The following is a 6,000-nucleotide window of genomic DNA, read 5'->3' on the forward strand; positions in this document are numbered from 1 at the left end:
CTTAATCTATGCCCTGGTGGAACATGATTGGCAGGAGAAAGAGAGGGTAAGTGATGCTGTGCAACCCCGTACCGTCACTAAACCTTTCAAACACATTCAGCATCCTAAAGTGTCAGAGCTGAGGCTTGTACCCTGTTTTCAAAAGCAATTTAATGATTTTGGAGATGTAAACCCGAAGTAAATTGAAACACAAGGGTTTCAGGTTATGTCCTTTGAAAAATGTGGGGCGGCTTGGAACATTTGAAGTAGATAGTGAAAAACAAGGAAGAAGAAAGTTGCATAAGAATACCTATTCTATTGACATACTGACATAGAGTTGATGAGGTCAACTGAATAAATTACTTAGTGTGTCAGAATTGAAATTATTATTTGTTAAAGTGCAGGATTTAAGAATTCGCTATAAATTACCCTGTGGAGTACAAACTTCAGAGTCAGCTGGCGGGAGCTTCCAAATGGATAAACTCATACCATTAAGGCTTTGATTTACTTAACAGGTAAAAAGGGTACCAAAATGAAAATGGCAACAACTTCCACATTTTTTGGATGACATCTAGCAGCATTATTATGTTCTTTCCAACTTGATGGCTGTTATGCAATAATTGACCAAAATGAACCATTTATAAATCTGTTAGGTGATTACCCAGATTTCTAGATAAAGCAGAATGTAGGAGAGAAACCATTTCACTCTTCATTTCCCCTGGTTTTTGTTACTGTTGTTGGTGTTAGGGTTTGTTTCTCTCTTTTCCTCCACCCACCTGAACAAATTCTAAGTCACGGAAGCAGCTGGAAATACTCCTTAAAGAAATGTGCATAAACGTCTCTCCTTATTGCTCGGCAAATATTTGGGCAGGGAGTGGGGAGGAAGAAAGAAGCAGGGGTACAGACCATCATAGGAATTATCATTGCAGTTTTAAGCTCTGTTGTTTTACGGAAGAAAAATGATTCTTTAAAACGGGACCAATGCCAAACCAACTGATTAATCAGGGGCCTGCCAGGGTTATGAGAGATGCTTATGGAGGAATGCTTAGCATATCAACAAGGTAGAATGTATCAACTTCAGCACATTTGGAGAACATTCATAAATTCACGATCAGCGGTTGTCAGCCTTTTTAGGAATCAGAATGCAGATGATTGGAAGGGGTGGCAAGGAATCTCATGGGTATTCAGAGACTTACAAAGCATAGGATGCTAGGCTTCTGGAGAAACATTGTCTTCTCCTAGAAAAGCTTTCAGGAAGAGACACATAATAGTTCGATACCTGAATGTAACAAGACAATCTGTATGTGGGAGTGTGGAGTGGTTGAAGCTAGACTCTGAGTGTGTGCCATATTCCCAGCTGCAAAATCTGGCTCACCTTTATTGACTTAGACTATCCAATTGTCTCATTAACATTAAAAAAATACATGTGAATGGCCACCGTTCAGGACAGCCAATCAGCATTTGATTCTTAGAGGTGTCTAAAACCTTCATGTGAATGCTATTGGAAACCGGCTGTAATTGCAAAAATAAGTCTAATGACCAGAGGAAATTTGAAGTTTGCCAGGGCAGGAAAACATCTGGGACAACTTCTCGTCTGTCCCATCGTTTAGGCTATCATGAGTAAAAGCACTAGTAAGGATATCTGGACTCATCCCAATCTTCCTCCCCACCCTCACAGTGCCAAAGGTGAAATCCCTGAGGAGCCCTTCCTGAGTGTGAAACCTAGATATGTACGGGAAGAGGGAGAGAGTAATGATTGCGGCTCCATTTCAGAAATTTTCCCATCTGGTAAGGAGGAAACTAGGAGTGTCTTAAATTGAGAATCAGTGTGGCACTTGTATACATGTTTGTACATATTTATTACTCTATTTTACTTGCACATATTTACTATTCTATTTATTTTATTTTGTTAATATGTTTTGTTTTGATGTCTGTCTCCCCCTTCTAGACTGTGAGCCCTATGTTGGGTAGGGACTGTCTCTATATGTTGCCAGCTTGTACTTCCCAAGCACTTAGTACAATAAATATGATTGAATGAATGAATGAAAGGAATACAGGTCAGGGAACCAAGAAACCTGTGTTTTAATCCCTGCTCTGCCATTTGCCTGCTCTGTGTGACCTTGGGGAAATGATTTCATTTCTCTGTGCCTCAGTTTTCTTATCTGTAAAAATGGTCCCTTCCCCATAGATTTAGAGTCCCATATGAGAAAGAAACTGTGTCTCATCTGCCCAGTGCTTAGTACAGTGCTTGGCACACAGTACATTCTTATTAAATATTATCATTTTTATAATTACTGTTATTGAGCACAGTTCACTCCCTATCAAAGAAAGTAAGCTGAATTGGGAATGGATGGACTTTATGAGTGATTCATAGCCTGGGTGGAGGGTACGAATAAGCCTTCTGCACTCAGAAAGATGGGTCACTCCTATGTATGGTTCTCCTGGGGGAGAGTTGATCCACATTTGTCCAACTAAAAGTGTCTTTGGCTTCAACATCTCCAGTTAGGGAAAATTCACCACCCCCAATTGGCTTTTTCTCAAGTTTTTTTCTCTTTTTATTTTAAAAATCAACAACGAAAAGAATTATTGAGTGTTACTGGCCCTGTGCTGAATTGGGCAATAGAGACATGTTGGAAAATAAATTTGGTCTCTACCTGACAAGAGACAATTCAAGCATATGCACATATTTCAAAAACCCAGCAAATAGTTCTGGTTTGTAGAAGGAAATTGGTATTTGGGGTGGGAGGTGGAGGGCAGAAACTAAAATGATAAAAAACAATGGTATTTGTTAAACATTCTACTACTAAGCAGTAGAGTAGATGTAATAGAAGCAGCTGGAGGAACTTAAAAAAGCTATTAATAGTGGAGTTTGAGCTGAGCTTTATAAGAATGGAAGGATGTGCTATTGAAGGAAGGGGCAGGGAGGTCAAACCCTCAGGTTTTTCAGGGTGTACTTTTTCTCTTTGTAAAGGAATAATGATAACTGACAGCCCAGCTCTACTACAACAATAGCAATAATAGCTATCTTACCAAAAAGTAAATTTGTGTAATATATTCCAGCTCATATAAAATGGAAGTGAAAATTGGAGAACTGATCCAAATGCTACAAAACTTTTCTACTGCAAGTATATAATTTCAATTTTGTCTAAATTGGGGAGGTGGCCATATCTTAAAGGCAATATACCTATTGATTGGCTACTGTAATTTTTCAAATTTCAAGGACAGTTGTAGTGCTTCCCGGGATATAAAACATTAAACCATCTGAAAAAAATTTCAACTTCCCAATACTGAAATATTTTGTTCATTTAAAACATATTAGCAGAGCTCTGCTGTATCAAATGTCATAGTACTTTGATTAGAACCAGATAAAGAACTCCGGATTACCCCATATTCGAAGTTGTGAGACAGGGATATATTTCTGGATCAATTACATGGAGTGGTGTTTCTCCTGCAAAAAAAAAAAAAAAAAAAAGGAAACCTGAGCTTTTCACCACCTCTAGGTTCTTTACTAGTCACTGGCCATATTCATAACCTTAATTTAATAGAATGAGTATTGGATTCTTTGTCTCTATATCAGGAGAAGCAGCATGCCTCAGTGGGAAGAGCCCAGGCTTGGGAGTCAGAGGTCATGGGTTCTAATCCCTGCTCTGTCACTTGTCAGCTATGTGACTTTGGGCTAGTCACTTAACTTCTCTGGGCCTCAGTTCCCTCATCTGTAAAATGGGGATTAAGACTCTGAGCCCCCCCATGGGACAATCTGATCATCTTGTATCCTCCCCAGCACTTAGAACAGTGCTTTGCACATAGTAAGCGCTTAACAGATGCCATTGTTATTATTATTACTGTTATTAGCCAAAACATTGATGATGATGGTGATTGATAGAGTCTCCAGTTGAGAGCAAAGGAGCCTCCATCCTGAACCATCAGGATGAAGACCCTGGGCAGAGGCATTGATTCTAATCCTAGAGGTTTGTGAAGTGCCACCCTTATCATCTCATCCCCTGCTAGCCCTGTTTTCAGTGGAGAGAGGGGAACAGTGAATGGGCAGGGGAGTGGTGGTGTACACATTGCCATGGACATGCAAAGTGGTTTTGAAAAATTTTTTAATGTGCAAGGCCCATTTACAGCTGAAGGCACAGCAGCCCAGGGGCAACGCTGTACTATAGGACAATAATCCAGTGGGTGGTTTCTTTTGCCAGCTACGTTTAACTGCTAGTTTTCAGAATTTCCTCAACGCCGGGCATCCTCATGGAATGCCCTATGTAGTTGTTTTGTTAAAAAACAACAACAACAACAACTACAAAAAACCCTACTGATGCCATAAATCTCAAATCCTGGCTCCGCCAATTGTCAGCTGTGTGACTTTGGGCAAGTTACTTAACTTCTCTGTGAGGGAACAGATGTTCCCTCATCTGTAAAATGGGCATTAAGACTGTGAGCCCCCCGTGGGACAACCTGATCATCTTGTAACCTCCCCAGTGCTTTGCACATATTAAGCGCTTAATAAATGCCATCATTATTATTATTTCCATACCTCAAGAACTAGCCCTCCACCGCTCGTCTTCTGATTTCCAGTGCCTCCTATCCAACAGTGGAGTTCAGCTAAAACAAAACACATACTTAAAGCTCAGTGTATTTATTTGTAAAATAGACATGACAGTAATACATACCATTGCATTTTAATGATATTTGTTAAGCCTTTATTATGTGCCAGGGACTGTACTAAGTGCTGAGGTAGCTACAAACTAATCTGGTCGGACACAGTCCAATCCCACATGGGACTCACAATCTTAATCCCCATTTTACAAATGAGGTAACTGAGGTACAGAGAAGTGAAGTGACTGGCCCAAAGTAACATAGCAGAAAGGTGGCAGAGCTGGAATTAGAACCCGGGTTCTTCTGACTCCAAGGCACATGCTGTAACCACTAAGCCCCATCATTTTTCATTCTAAGGAGGTTTTGTGATGATTTATAAACAAATCATTTGTCCAAAATATTTTAGCCCCTACAGAATTTTACTTTACACAGAAGCTGAGTGTTATTATTTTTAGGCATAATTCTTAAATATACAACAATACAAGATTTACTGTAGCTGTATTCTGCCACACTTCAGCTTTCTAAATCACATTAGATTTAGCAAACTTTCTCGGATTATCTGTTTTCGTTTGTGTCTGCTGATAGGGAAACTGAGACCTAGGTAATTTAATTGACTTTTAAAGGTAACCCAACAAACCAGTCTGTTTCACTGGATACAGTCCTATGGTCTGACTGCTTTAGATTTAGAACTTCAGGTTTTATAAACTGTTCTAACTCTCCTTTGCATTTTCTGGGTGAAGAAAAGCTAAGTATTGTAAACTCACTAAATTGTTAACCAGTTGTCTACACATAGCATCTGTTTACATTAGTAATGTAATTGCTGTGATAATAAGCTCATTGACTTAGTATCTAAGGAAATAATCAGTCAGGACATCACATTTGTCTTGCTTTACTTGACAGCCCATCTTCCCCCCTGAATAGACAATGTCAGTCTCTGCCATTGTTTCAAAGAAATGAAGCAGGCAGCAAGTCTTTCCTGCCCACTCCCCCTGCCCCCCTTCAAAAAGAAGAAAAAAAAGAAAAAAAAACAATGAAAACAAACAATGCGTGCTGCCGCAGTTGGACAAGAATAATTTCCATAGTAGCTCTTGAGTGATTCCCAAGGCAAGAAGTAGCTTTTTTTCCCTTCCACGAAATTATCAGTGTTTTCTGACAGCTTTACTTCCCAATTTTGATTCAAAAATATCAGGGAAGATCAAAAGATTGAGGCAAATTTCAGATTCGAGCAAAGGAGGAAAGTGCATCTGATGGGAGAAGAACTAGTTTCATTGGGTCATTTCTTCCTTTGGAATTGTGCTTTCTCTTATGAATATGGCTGAAGAGGAATATATTGAAAATCATCTTACCAGGATGAAGAAGTCTGTTAATTAACTGACAGCCTTCTTTACAATAGTTCCCACAACCCCCATAATGAGGCAGGGCGAT

Source organism: Tachyglossus aculeatus, chromosome X3, assembly GCF_015852505.1.
Source record: "Tachyglossus aculeatus isolate mTacAcu1 chromosome X3, mTacAcu1.pri, whole genome shotgun sequence".
Lineage (NCBI taxonomy): Eukaryota > Metazoa > Chordata > Mammalia > Monotremata > Tachyglossidae > Tachyglossus > Tachyglossus aculeatus.